The sequence below is a fragment of the Cavia porcellus genome, unplaced genomic scaffold (genome assembly GCF_034190915.1).
Source record: "Cavia porcellus strain 051 isolate PalLab524CR breed Dunkin Hartley unplaced genomic scaffold, mCavPor4.1 scaffold_17, whole genome shotgun sequence".
Classification (NCBI taxonomy): Eukaryota; Metazoa; Chordata; class Mammalia; order Rodentia; family Caviidae; genus Cavia; species Cavia porcellus.
Genome location: NW_026947500.1, coordinates 47,098,534 through 47,112,886, shown reverse-complemented (window position 1 = coordinate 47,112,886; position 14,353 = coordinate 47,098,534). Strand labels below are relative to the sequence as shown.

The 14,353-nt window shown below is 54.3% G+C and overlaps 1 long non-coding RNA gene across 3 annotated transcripts; it reads right to left on the bottom strand.

Annotated features, from left to right (window-relative positions):
- Positions 1-3,070: 3,070 nt before the first annotated feature.
- LOC134470963 (uncharacterized) lies at positions 3,071-11,647 on the bottom strand. 3 transcript variants are annotated; one of them, XR_010040253.1, is made up of 2 exons: positions 9,091-11,647; positions 3,071-6,441 (listed from the first exon to the last, which is right to left on the bottom strand). It is a non-coding gene; the product is annotated as an uncharacterized LOC134470963 (long non-coding RNA). The 3 variants fall into 3 exon arrangements; XR_010040254.1 differs by having other exon boundaries at positions 9,604-11,647; XR_010040255.1 differs by having other exon boundaries at positions 10,151-11,647.
- Between the last annotated feature and the right edge of the window lie 2,706 nt (positions 11,648-14,353).

Sequence of the window (14,353 nt, the reverse complement as noted above, 5' to 3'; positions counted from 1 at the left end):
AGGAGGCCACAGAGTGGGTTCCAGGAGCACAGACACAGAGGAGAGTGATGTGGAGGGGCAGGGAGGGACAGGGCTTGAGGGGACCCAGGAGGGTGAGTGCAGCCTCGTTTTCTGTGCTTTCTTTCCTTTTAAAAAATCCACTGTCTTTTTGAGACAGGGTCTTGCTACACAGTTCAGGCTGGCCGTCAGTGCACTCAAACTCACAGTGATTCTCCTGCCTCAGCCTCCCAAGTGCTGGGATGACAGGCGTGCGCCACCATGCCTGGCTTTGTTTGCTTGCTTGAGGCTCACACTGTCCTGAACAGGTACACATGAACACACACTGGCACACACACACACACACACACACACACACACACACACTGGGCTTTGTCCCCTGTGGTGCAAGGAAACAGAACATCTAGTCCCAACAGGTGTGAGTCTCCATGTCCTGTCTAACCTAAGAATTGTGGAACAAAAATCTGGGCTCAGTGGCTTGTACCTGTCATCCCAGCACTCTGGAAGGCTGAGGCAGGAGGATCCCACGTCCAAGTCTAGCCTGGGCTGCTCAGTGACTCAGGGAGCTGCTCTCTGGAGGGTGAGTGCCACAGACCCACCTCCTTCTCTGGGCAGGGTCACCGTGTCCCCTGCTGTCCCCTCTGAGGGCACAGAACCCTCTCCACCTGCCCTGAGCCCCATATACTGGGTCCCCAGCCCTGGACACAGGGCCTGGGGACCCATGCTGAGCTGTGTCCCTCGCCCTTGTCATTTATTTTGCTTTGAGATAGAGTTTTGCCAAGTCACTGAGTTGCCCAAGGTGAGCTGTAACTTGGGTTCCTCCTGCTTCAGCCTCTCACATTGCTACATCGTTGACAGCTAAATTAGGTAGAAATATGACCAGTGTTCAGAGGGCCGAGCCCTCCAGGGAGACCTGTGGGGGATGTGAACACAGCACTGTGGCGTTGCTGGGGGCCAGGCCTCGGGACTAGGATAGAAGAACCAGGCTCACTTGCCCCCCAGGGGTAAGTGGTGACACCTGGCCCGGTGCAGTCGCAGAGACATCGGTCACCCCGGTTTGTGACTGGGACCTCCTAACTCATCCCTTCCAAAGTGAGGTCCTCCTGTCCCTCCCTCAGCGCTGGGCCTGGAGTCTTGTCTCCCAGCGCAGCTGCGCCCCACCTGGCGCCTGCTCGGAAGTGCGCTCCAGGGGGCTCCGGGTGACCCACTCGCCCTCCCCGAGGCTCCGGAGCCGCCTCCCTTAAGTCAGGGTCCCCGCTCATGACCTCTGCTGTTCCTTAGAATTCACTGTCTACTTGGGGCACAGGCAGGTTGGGAGGTGTGAGGTCCCCGCATTACCGGGGTCACCAGTCCAGGAGTTCTCGGCGGCCGCAGGTGCTGGGCGCGCTTTCCCAGGCCGCGCCGGTTCCCTGCATTGCTGGCGTGGATCCTGTCCCAGGCCCGGCTTCCCTTTCCCACTCCAGGGTCTCGGGCCGCACAGCACAGCGCTCCCCGGTCCCATTAGGACTCCGCTGACTGTGTGCTCCTGCCAGGACCGCGCCTCCTGCGTCCCCAGGGCTCCCTCCTCTCCCCGCAGTGACTTCTTATCTTCGTCCAGGATGTGGCGTGCCTGCCGGTTGGCACCGTCCCCATGTGCGCGGTAGCCCGCGCCGAGGGCGCTGCCACTAGCGCAGTGCACGGCCTGGGCCCCTGCCCCGCCCGCTCCGCCCGGCCTGGGATCCCGATTCCTCCAGCCACTAACGGTTCCGGGTTCCGGTAGGCCGGGCTGCCCTGACACAGTGTGCTGGCTGGGACAGGAGATTGGTGCTGCGTTGGCTTCGGCAACGGGATCAGGTGGAGCAGCAGCTGGGTGGTTGGAATGTGGGGAGGCCCCCCAAATCCAGTTCACAACAAACCCCTTTGACAAGATGTCATATCTCAGATGCAGACTATTTCATCTTACGCGGTCCTTTTAGCCTGGGACTCACCGTGTTGCAGGGGCTGGCCTCCTGGGCATAAGAGATCTTCCTGCCTCAGCCTCCTGAGTGTCGGGGCCTTTGGGTGGAGGCCACTGTGCCTGGCTTCCCACTGTGACTGGTTGGCAGGTGGGATCAGGTGCCATCTTTGAGAAGAGCTGAGGGTTCTGCCTCCCTGCAGGGTTGAACCTGGGTTTATGATCAGTGAACTGAAGAATTAATGGGACACCTTGGGGGAAGGGGGCTGTCAGTCACTGGTGTTAGACTCCTGCATCCTCCCTGCCCCTCATCCTGTGACCCCGTCAGCCTCCTTCAGACTCTGAAGGCTGTCACCAAGCCGGGCTCAGACAGGAGGCTGAGGCAGGAGGGTTATAAGTTCAAGCGTTGCCTGGCTAGTTTAGCTACTCGGTGAGACTCCTGTCCAGAAGAAAGGAAAAGAAATACATAAATAACTAAATAAATACATAAACAAATTCCAGGCACAGTGCTGAGTCCTTGTATTCCCAGCTACTTGGGAATGAGGCTGAGGCAGGAGTACTGCTTGAGCCTAGGGCTTTGAAGCCAGCCTGAGCGACACAGTGAAGCACTGCTTCAAAATAGACAGACAGACGGACGGACGGACGAACAGGCAGGCAAACATTGGCCGCGGGCATCGGGAAAGTGTCCAGCCCTGACGCCCAGGTCAGAGGGAGGATGGGCGACTGCGCTCCCCTGGCTGCGAGGCGCTCGCGCCCCCTGGCGGCCTCGCCTGGAAACCCGCCCGAACAGCCGGACACAGTGGTTTGAGGGAAATCAAGGAACATCCCGTCGCGCGGCGCTTTCCAGCTCAGCTCCGCGGCCACCCCCTCCTGCACACCCCGCCTTGCCCAGCGACCTCTGCCCGTGTTATTTACTCCCGGGTTTGTTGGGTGCAGTAGATACATACTCTATTTTATTTAAAGTTTTTATTAGTGCATGTTTACAGCGCACAATGACGGCGTGCCTTGGGTGGAGCTGGACACGCTCAGGATGCACCCCTTCCCCCCTCCCCGCCTCCTCCCCTCCTCCCATCTCTCAGTCGTCTTTCCTTTATTGTGTGTCTTTTACTTTGCTCTTTATTTATATTTTGGCTCTTGCATGTAAGTGAGAGCATGTGAAATCTCAGCTTGTGTGCCTAATTTATTTCACTTAATATCATGGTCCCGAGGTACACCCATTGTCCTGCAGGTGACTCACGTTTATCCTTCTTCATGGCACAGTAGCACTCCATTGTGTGTAAATATTTTCCCTTTCTTTCTCTTTCTTCTTGGTGTGAGTGTTTTTTGGTACCAGGGGTTGAACTCACGACCCCATGTTTGCAAAGCAGGCACTTACGTTGCTAAGCCAAACCCCAGGCCTTTCTTTGTGTTTTCCAGCCAGGGTCTCCATATGTAGCCCAGGCTGTCCTTGAACTTGAGGCAATCCTGCCTCAGTCTCCTAACTGCTTGGGTTACAGGCATGTGCCACCATGCCCGTTCATCTGGTAGACACATGGGGGGCCCACACAGACCACATGATTGGTGAGTTTCTCCTCACCCATCTCTGTGATACTAGTGCTTCTGTTTTTGCACTGTGAAACATTTCAGACTTAGAGGTGTGAGCACTCACAGACCTCTCCTGTGGAGCCTCTGCCCTGGTTTGCTGGGCATCAATCTTCTCCCCAAATCTGCTTTTTTACCTCCTTCTTTTTTGTTTTTGTGTTTGGGAGAGAGTCTCTACCTTCCTTTCTGTGCTGGATGAGTTGTCCACCTCAGTGCTGGTTACCATTTGCCCAGGCTGGCTTTGGATTTGGGACCCTCTTGCCTTGGCTTCTTGAGTGCGTTTGTTTTTAAATTTGAAACCTACTTATTGTAGGTGCAGTGGTGTTGTTGGATTTGGGAAGTCTAAGGACCGAAGTCCAGTGGAATGACAGGAAAGACTTAGGATCATCAAGTCTTGATCCCGCAGGTGAGCAGAACAGCACAAACCCTTCCCATGTCCCTGCTAAAAACTCCAAGCAGCAGAGGCGTGATACGAATTTCCATCCTAAACAAGTGTGCCTATAGGGGGCTATTACTATTGTTGTTATTACAGTGCTGAGGGTCAAAGCCATGCCTCAGTCCCAGGCAAGCTCCCCACCTGCGTGGCCCCCAGTCCTCAGTGCCATCTTATTTACAGGTCAGCTTTGTCTTGTCTTCCTGTATCTACCTGTGACCTCAAGGGGACCTTCCCTAACAGTGTCAGTGATGGAGGAGAAGCCGCATGCATAAAACAGGAATGGGAAGCTGTGCTACAAAAGCCAACAATGGATAATGGGAAAGAAAGAAAAGCACACAGTTGATCTCTGGGGGCAACACAAGCTGAGCAGAGCAGAGTGGAGAACAGCCGGCCTGCTGGGAGGTGGGGCTGGCAGTCACTTCCCATGGCCTCACTTGTCCCCTGGGATCTGAGTGACCATCCTGGGACAATCAGGGTTGCTGGGGCTGGGGGCATCTTCACCGTGCTGCCACCCCTCCCTGCCCTGGTGATGCCACTTCTTTGGGCCCTAGGGAGTCACTTTCCAGCTGTTGAACTTGGACTCAGAGGAGCCCATGTCCTGTTCCCCTCCTTCTGATCTGCATGGCCTTCAGCAGGCGATTGAAGCTCACCTGTGAACAGATGGCAATGGCGATTTACCCCAGGGTCAGTGCACTGAGTGACAGTGCTAGCCTTTTTTTTTTTTGGTACAAGGGATCGAACTCATGACCTTGTGTGTGCCAGGCAGGCACTTACACCACTGAGCTAACTGCCCAGCCCCCGTGCTAGCCTTCTGAAATTTTTATTATTTTTTTTAAATTTTGAGGCAAGATCTCAAGTTTCTAAGTGGTCCAGATAGGCCTAAACATGTGATCTTGCTTCAGCCTCCTAGAGTGCTGGGGTTATACCCTGCTTGGATTTTAATTTTTATACTGAAAATATCTTCCATTTAAGACTGAAAAAACCTCCTGTCTTTGTGTGACTGGAATGACTGTTTCCTGTGTCCTCTGGGCCACAGTGAACCTGCACCCTGCCACCCACCCCCAAGAGCTAACTCCGTTCTGAGTGAAGGTCTCTAACCAGCCAGGGTCCCCTGCCGTGACCCCTGAGACCTGAAGCCAGCTCTGCTGTGGCCAGGGCTGAGCACCTCTCTACTCCTAGGCTGTAGATGAGGGGTTCAGTGTAGGGGCTGCAGGCTGCAGCACTGGGTGACTGAGTGATTCTGGCCAGTTGGTGGCAGGAGTGGGGCACCATGTGCATCAATGAGCACAGCCACCCCATTGAAGAGCCCCAGCACCGTGGTGCAGGAGGAACAGGTGGTCAGGGCCCTGTACCACATCCATGTGGAGCTCAGGGCCCAGCACCAGGCCATAGGTGTTGGTAACAAGGGACAGAGGTGGCACTGGGTCAGTACCTCGGGATGGACAGTGCCAGCTCAAAGGGAGCTGCAGTAGGTGGAAGAGGGCCAGGGTGTGTGAGGTGCAGAATGGGAAGCACAGCACTGTGGCCCCTAGCGCCCCCCGGGAGCTGGGATGCAGCCACCTGAGCAAGTGCACCAGACAGGAGGGCCAGCAGAACGCCCTCAGAGATGCCCAGCAGCATGAGGAGGACATTCAGGCTGTGCAGCTGGTCAAGGAGATGGTGTTGTCCTCCCGCAGGAAGTCAGCCAAGAGCTTGGGGACGGTGACCAGAGGAAGCTGGGGTCCAGCAGGGAGCAGTGGCCTGGCAGGAGGTGCATGGGTGTGGGAAGCCTGGGATCCACCCAGGTCAGGAGCAGGCCCATGGGGAACATGGTGGTCACTGGGTGTTGGGGGAGGAACCATGCAGCTGAAAAGTCCCACGAGGGTGAAGTCTGAGGTGCTGATCTGAGCCTCTTGCCCTGTCCTCTGGGTATCCTGTTGCCCACAGGAAGGAAGGACAGGGCTCCAGCAAAGGTCCTGGTGGGTGATGTCACCTCTGTGCCAGCTGCACTGGCCTCACAGTGGCCCCTCCAGGCAGCAGGGGTGATGGAGGCCATCTCAGCAGAAATAACAGTGATTACTGATGACTGACTGTGGCTCCTCACTGTGGTCAGGATAGGCAGGAGCCAGACCCATCTTTACCCACCTCCCGCCTCCTCCAGGCAGAGGTTGCAGCCTCTGCCCTCTGTGCAGATGCCCAGCACTTTGAGGTGCTCTGTGCAGGGCGTGGAGCTGGGGCCTTGCAGGCAGCTTGGCCAGGGATGGGAGCAGCGCAGAGCCTGGGTCCCCGGGCTCCATCCACACCCTGTGGAAAGGCTGCTTCCTTCCCGATTCTCAGGTGACAAAGGGGAAGCAATGCCTGGGAAAGGAAGGTGAGAGGTGCTGGTGGGGAGGATGCTGAACTCGTGACACCATCGCGACAAGGCCGGTGCTGGTTGTGGAGCTGGCAATCGTCTGAGATCCAGCCAGACACATAGGAGGATGGACAAAGCTTCGCATCCAGAGAAAGTCAGGACCTGCGAAGGAGGCACAGGTGAGCCAGTAAAAAATGGGTGAGGGGTTGGATGGACCCACGGATGGCTTTGTACAAGAAAGAGCACAAGGACCTACAGACCTGGGCTGCAGCCTCCAGGGAGCTGTGGATGGGAACTGGCGTGGGCCAGCTGGGCAAACGCAGCCTCCTGGGGCAGTACAAGCTCAGTGCCATTGAGCCCAAAGAGACAGCCTGGGTCCAAGGCCAGCCGGGATCACGGAGAGACACGGCCTTAAAACAGAGCCAACCGACCCGGCCCAGGCCAGCCCCATGAGCACTGCCGAGAGCCTCTCAGCTGTGCATGTTCTCTGCTGCAGGAACTTGAGGGTGGCTTCAGAGACAGACATGGGCCATGGGGATCCCCAAAGGCCAAGCAGTGGGGAGAGCACAGCAGCGAGGGGAAGTACAAACCAGCGCAGTCACAGCTGAATCCCTTTACCCACTGCAGCAGTGCCCAGAGCTTGGGGAAGCCTGGACTCCACCATCCCCATCACTGGAGAGGACACAGGAAACCACTCAGAGGAGCATTGGGTGGGGTCGGGACGGCACCCCTGCAGGGCTGGGGCGCATGCCTTCTGCAGGCAGGGACCCCCCTCACTGCCTGTGAACTGCATGTGCCTAGCTGTCCAGAGGCCCTGAAATCTACTAAATCTAAAAAAAAATTTTTTTGAGACAGTATCCACGTTGCCTAGGCTGGCCTTGAGAACTTTTTTAATGCTCCTGCCTCAGTCTCTCAAGTGCAGGGGTGACAGGTGTGTGCCACCTCACCTGGTACCTTGGGTTTATTTTGTAACAAGGATTTCACTAACAGGCTTGATGGGAGACTGGAGACTGTGGGTCCCACGCCCCAGAGCCTGGACCTGGAGGCTGCTGGGACCCAAGGCACTTCCACACCCAGGGTAGACAGGGTCACCTGGAGACGGGCAGGGGAGGTTGCCCCAAGAAGGAACAGGGTTTCAGTGGCACCTGGGGGGAGGATATACTATAGGCTACCCCAGAGCAAGGTTTGGACACCAACCCAGCTGTACCCTTGACTCGGGACTTGGTCTAACCTTCCATGACTCAGTTTACCCATCAGTCCTTCCTCCTAGCAGCTGAGGGTTAAGCAATGAGCTCAGCATACACCCTCTCAGGCAGCAGCTCCCTGGCTTGGGTCCTTACTCGAGCTGAAGTGGGGCCCAAGCCCTAGCCCAGCACACAGGAGGCCCCGGGCTCCAAGCCCAGCACTGAGCAAGAAAAAAGATCAGAGGCCTTTATTTGGTTTTGGTTCTGGCTGTGCGCAGTAGGGCTCACTGTGGAGAACAGGCTGGCCTCCAGCTCTGCAGTTGCTTCTTCGGTCAGCATGGGGCTGCCCCTGCCAGGGTTTACGGGGCAGGGATGCTGTCCTGCATGCTGGTGGGCACATCAAGTATGCTGCGCAACACCCAGGCACAAGCTGGGCCCAGACACCGAGAGCAGTGGCCTCTCCCCAGGGCCCCGGAAACCTCTGAGGGAAAGCGTCTAAGGGTGGACAGCCCTCAGCCCCTCTGGTGCCCATCCACCTGGGCTTAGCAGAGACATGTAGTGTTCTATGTGAAATTGGATTTGTACTTTCAGATACTTTTTCCTCTACCGTGTGGTCCTTGGAATAGAACCCAGGGCCTTTGCACTGAGTTCCACCTCCAGCTGCTCAGGCTGGTATTGAACTTGGGATCCTCCTGCTAAGGGGGTGCTGGGACAACATGACTGAGCCCAGTTAACACCTTCCACGTTTTCATCCTTGCCAAGTGCATTTGGGGTCCAAAGTCCTTTGCTAGAGTGTGAGAAGGGAGAAGACACTGGTCTTGCTGGCTCCTCATGGCCCAGTGAAGCCTGCTCAGCCTCTTCACAGGGGCTGGGCCTGCACCCTTTCTCCACTGGCTGCTGGAGACCAACGCTCATGAAGATGTTTTAATTTCCTTCAAATTTAGATGAGAGCTGGGCATGGTGGTATCCGTCACCCCAGCACTCAGGAGGCTGAGGCAGAAAGATCACTGTGAGTTTGAGGCCAGCCTGGGTTACATAGCAAGACACTTAAAAAAAAAAAATCAGATGAGCAAAGAAGACTTTATCCAAGCCGGAGGAGATGAATCTCTAAACCAGCAGCCAGCAGTGACCCTAGATCTTCACCATTCTCTTCCAGGACAGGGGCCCAATGGAGGCAAAGGTAATTCCAACCCCTTAAACTCATGCACAGGCTCTTTGTCAGCTTGGTCACTGAAGACCGAGTGACCAGGGGCTTGGTTGGCAAAGTAATTCCCCTTAAAAATAAAAATCTCCCTAGCGTAAAACACTGGAAGAGTAAGGAAGATCCAAAATGTACAATGGATATTGTGAAAGTAAAAGGGAAAGAAACTGCTCAAATGGAAAGAACAATTGAGACAAGGGAAAGAAGGGAAAAGATTATATGTCTGTATATACACATTCACAAGATAGCTAACTATACTACCAATCTGTTAGCTCATCAAAAAGGAGTTTGTGCTTTCACTGTGCAGTTGTTTGATCCTTTTTTCATGCTTATGTTTTGTAATCTGAACTACTTCAAAGATATAACAGTAGGTAATGTATTAACAAAAAGCCTATTTGATCCTCAGCCTGGCATGGTGGTGCTCACCTGATGCCAGCATTCTGGGAGACAGAGGCAGGAGGATGTCAAGTGGGAGTCCAGCTCCGGCAACTCAGACTTAGCAAGACTATGTCTCAAAGTAAAAATACAAAAAAGGCCCGGGGACAGTCCCTAAGCCTGAGCACCACATACAAGGACATACAGGTCCTTGTCGGCTGACCTCGTGTGTTTCACTTCAATTAAGCAGATAATCGGAAGCCCACTGGGCTCTGGGCAGGGTCTGAGCCTCCGCTCCCAGCCTCGGATTCTTGGCAGTGTCCTGTGGAGCCCCAGCTCCTCTGCCTCCTCCTCAGCCGAGGTCCACCAGTTCCAGGGTCCTGCAGGTCTGAGCACTAGAGCTGCTGGTGTCCATGCTTCCTGTTACCTCAGGGGTCGCTGAAAATCATGCCACAGGGCAGAGGTCCCCAGGCGTGTAACTGCATCACACGGCTGCTATCACCTCCTTCTGTGTCCCATCATCAATTAACAGCCAGGGAGCCAGGCCCTGGGGTCTGCACTCACCTGGGGGATGTGGGAGGACACGGGGAGCGTGAGCTGGGGGAGGACCCGACCCCTGTGGGTGGGTCAGCTTCTTCCTCTGCCTTCTGGGAGGAGAAGATGCGAAATCTTGTCTCTTTCTTTTCTTTAAAAGCATAGACAAGCCGGGCGTGGTGGCTCATGCCTGTAATCCCAGCACTGGGGAGGCTGAGGCAGGAGAATCCTTGCGAGTTGGAGACAGCCTGGGCTATAAAGTGAGGTCAAGGCCAGCCTGAATTGCATGGCGAGACCCCGTCTCAAAAATACAAAAAAAAAAAAAAAAAAAAAAAAAAAAAAAAAAGCGTAGACACGCTCAAAAGTCTTATTTCTGAGGGCTGCGGGACACAGTGAGTGGCAGGGCAGTTGTCTGGTGTGCACTGGGCCCTGCAGACCCGCGAGATCATACGTTTATACAACAAGTATAAGCCATGTTATATACACAGCGTGTGCTCCAGAACACAGGGACGCAACACATACAGTACTCACATGTTACATGCATACGGCACACAGAAGTTAATATACACACACATACACTATTAAGATACTATGTACTCTACGGTGCTGTCTAGGCCCCGAGTCCAGCCTGCCCAGCTGCCAGTGTCACGCGATGGAAACGCCTCCTCGTGTGCCCCGGGCTCCGAGCCCGCGGGAGGGCTGAGTGCAACGGAGCAGCCGCGTGGCAGCGGGAGAAACACACTCAACTCGCTGAGACCCGGAAGCGAAGGATACAGAAGCGCCAGAGTCCCAGCGTTCCCTGCAGGCCACGCCTCGTGACGTCAGTCCGCCAACCAGACCACGCCCCTTAAAGGCTCCGCTGCTCTCAGTAGGAGCCCGTTCCCGTCCCTGCCCAGCTCCAGCTGTGTCCCTGTCTCCGGCCGGGCAGTGTGGCATTATCCGCTCTTGGAGGGCGGTGCGGGTCTGGCTGTGGCCGAGCCTCAGCCGGTGGCCGTGCGCGTTCAGCTCTGGCAGCAACTTCCAGGGCGTCCCTTGCTAGCGGGAAGCCAGGAGCAAACGTGGAGGGAGGAGGAGTGTCCGAGAGTGCGGCCCGGCGTCCTGTTTTGTTTTGACACAGGGTCTCGCTATGCAGTTTGGGCTGGTCTTGGGCTCATTGTGGAGCCCAGGCTGGTCTTGAACTCTCAGCGATCCTCCTGCCTCAGGCTCCCGAGCGCTGAGAGGACAGGCGTGCACCACGCGCCCGGCTGAGGGCGGGAAGGGAGATCGAGGAGAGGGGGCGCGTCCTGCAGGGGTCCCGGTGACCTCGGTGCCGGTTGGGGCGGGAAGACCTGGATCCGGGCTTCCTGTGCTGCCTCCCTCCAGGTGGGCCTGAGCCCGGCGCACAGCAGGCGCCGGTGACTTCTCCTGACCAAGGCCGAGTGGAAGACTACTTCGCTGAGGCGTCCTGCGGGCGTCTCCGGGGTCTGAACGGCAGAGTGAACAGATCATGACCTCGGGTCGCTGGTCTCACCAGAGGCTCTGCGGCCCTCGGGGCCGGGGCATCTCGGGGGTCTAGCCTTGCCTCCGCGATGACGATGGGCAGATGTGGTCACTCAGGGACACAAGCGCGGAAGTCGACACACTCACGCGTGGAGGTGGGAGCTGACGTGGGCTGCAGAGATGCGCGCACCCTGCACACGCTTTTCCGGCTTCCTCGCTGGCAGGGCGCTGTCCACGCGGTGGTGCTGAAGCCACGGCCTCTGACCTCCCTGGCCCTGTGAGACCCGGGCGCTCAGAGCACTGGCGCACTGTTGGCCACGTTTTCGAGGGACCTCGAGCCTCACGTGCTTGAATAGCGAGTCCAGTGCCTGGGCGCTGGCCCCGAGCCCCTCTTATTGGCATCGCACTCCAGCTGGAGAAAGGGGAGAATTTTTTGCTGGTTCTTCCAAAAATTCTTGGGGACAACAGGAGTTTGTAGGGAGCCATTGAAGCTGGAGATTGATCACACGTGTGGGGCCCTGAAAACAGAGAGCCCAGGGCAAGCCACGTTGACAAGCTGTGGCGGCTCCAAGAAGGGGCCCGGGCCAGCCTGGCAGACAAGTTGAGTGTATATACAAACGTGCTGCAGTGGCTGAGCAGTTCCTTCTCTCCCATCAGGAGGGTAAAGGCTCCACCTGACCCCGGCTCTGTCTCTTTATTTTCTCACCCTCTCACCATTCCCTCCTCCGCCACTGAACGTCAAGAGCTGCAGCTGGTCACTACAGGAGCTGAGCCTGGTACCCACCCGGCTCAGGAGGGTGGGAACAAAAGGCTGAGAGCCCTTATTTCCTGCCTCACCAGCTTGCTAAACAAGGTCAGCACGCCTGTTCCTCTGCACCGGTGTGTGTGTGTGTGTGTGTGTGTGTGTGTGTGTGTGTGTGTGAATCTATACCCTTACCCGAGATGCTGGGGGAATCAGTGACGATGTGAGTTCAGCAGATGACGCTCACGATGGACCTGGGAGACAACTGTCCTCCTTCTCCACTTTTGTGCTTGAAGTTATTTCTTCCCTCCCAGACCCTCTCTCCTTGTAATTTTTTCTCAATTTCATTTTAGTACACATTTGTAATGCGTAGTACGTACACTCATTGTGGGGGAATCGGTTCGCAGATAGGTAGCACCTTGCTTCTTTTTATGTCTTTTCTTGCTCTCTTCATCTCTCTTCATCCCAGGCCCCACCACATCCTCCAAAAGAACCAGCTCTCCCATTCATTGAGACCTTGAGTTATTTTTGTCTCAACTCCACTAACTTTTTGGTCTGATCTTTACATTTCTTTCTTTCTATTGGTTTCAGATGTGGGTTCTTTTTTCCTTAGGAGCTTGAGATGCCTCATTAGCTTCTTTATTTGGGATCACTTTTATATTTTTATGTGCACATTTATGGCTATAATCTTCCTTTCAGAATCACTTTCATTGTATCCCATTGCTTTTGCTTTGCTGTACTTCCATTATCATTTGGTTCTAGGAAGTCTTTTGTCTTTTCTTTGATTTCTTCTGTGAATCACTGATTATTAAGTAATGTATTATTTCATCTCCATTGGTTTGCATAGCTCCAGTGGCTTTTGCTGGTGATTTCTAGCTTCATTCCACTATGACCCATTAGAATGCAGGGGTTATTTCAATTCTTTTATATTTATTTAAGGTTTGCTTTATGGCTTAAGATATGTTCCAGTTTGGAAAAATGTTCCATGTGCTAGTGAGAAAAATTCTGCTGTTGCATGAAATTCTTCAGAGCTGTCTGTTCAATACTTTTGTTCAATGGTGTGGTTTAACTTGGAGCTTTCTTTGCTGACTTTTTGGATCTTGTTGGCCTGTCTAATTGTAAGAGTCAGGTATTGAAGTCCCTGACTGTGACTGTACTTCTATCTGTCAATCTAGTAGTTTTTATTTTATGAAGTTGGGTGTGCTGACAGTTTGTGCATAGATGCTTCCAATTTTTATGTCTTCCTGTTGAACTGTTTCTTTTCCCAGCCTTTTTTTTGGTTTTTTGGAGACAGGGTCTCACTATGCAGTTTAGGCTGGCCTTGAACTTACTATGTAGCCCAGGCTGGCCTCAAACTCACAGCAATCCTCCTGCCTCAGCCTTCTGAGTTCTGAGATTACAGGCATGCACCACCACATCTGATATCCTTTCTCCACTCTTTAGTGGACATCTTTGTCTTTTCTAATCAGTTTTTTTGCTGTATCTGCAAAAAAGATAGCTACTCCTGCTTGCTTTTGGGCTCTGTTTGAATGCAGTGTTATTTTCCATCCTTTTGCCTTGAGTCTGGGCTCTACTTTTAGTTTTAGTTTTTTGTTTTTTGCAGTGCTGGGACTCACACTCAGGGCCTCACATGTACCAGGCAAGTGCCCCATCACTGTCCTTTCTGGCCCCTATAAGCTTCCTGTTGGATGAGGTGTGTCTCCTGAAGGCAGTATATAGTATTTCATTTTTAAATCCAATCTGCTGATTGGTGACTTTTGATTGGGAGTTGGGTTCTCTTGATATTTGCTCTGCACTTTGGTTCTCATCAGGCACTGGGATGGCTAGATATGATGTCCCAGCCTTTGGGTACTGCGCCGCGCGGCCTCTGAACCCCCGACCGGCAGGGGAACTGACTCACACGACACACCAGAATGCAGAGACAGAGGTCGCGTTTATTGACTCTCCACACAGGTCGTCCCCGGAACGTTCCTCCCTGATCGGACTCTCCAGTGGGGCTCTCTCTGTTGAGTAACCCCGCGTAGTCCTCCACTCTCTATGGTCTGCGTGTCTTCTCTTCTCTCTACCTCCTGCTCTGTCCTTATATCTATAGTCCTGTCCTATAGGGTAACAAGGCGTGGCAAAGTCTGATTGGGGGACATCAGCTGTAACTAGGCAGAAGCTGAGGGTAAGAATACAGAAGTAGGAAACGGGCGCCATCTTGGCATCATTCGATGGGAGGGGTAATCTACTGAAGGCTTCGCTCTTTCCTACAGGCCTCATCTGCTTAGGCAGGTCCTCTGGCTCGGCTCCCGACATCTCCCCCTTTTTTCTTTATTAAAGGCGGTGGATCTAAGGGTCCCTCCAAGGTATGATGTTGTTAGATACCTGGGAGTGGGCCTACTTTGTAGGCCACGGCATGAGAGAATGTAGAGGTCTATACCCTGCTGTGCATCACCTCATTTCGATGCATATCCTCGCGCTAGGACCATGCTTGAGGTGAGTGGTTCATTTTTTCGCAGGGCCAGGCTTTTGTGAACCGAACCTGGATGCATATAGACATTCATTCCTGCCTTCCCC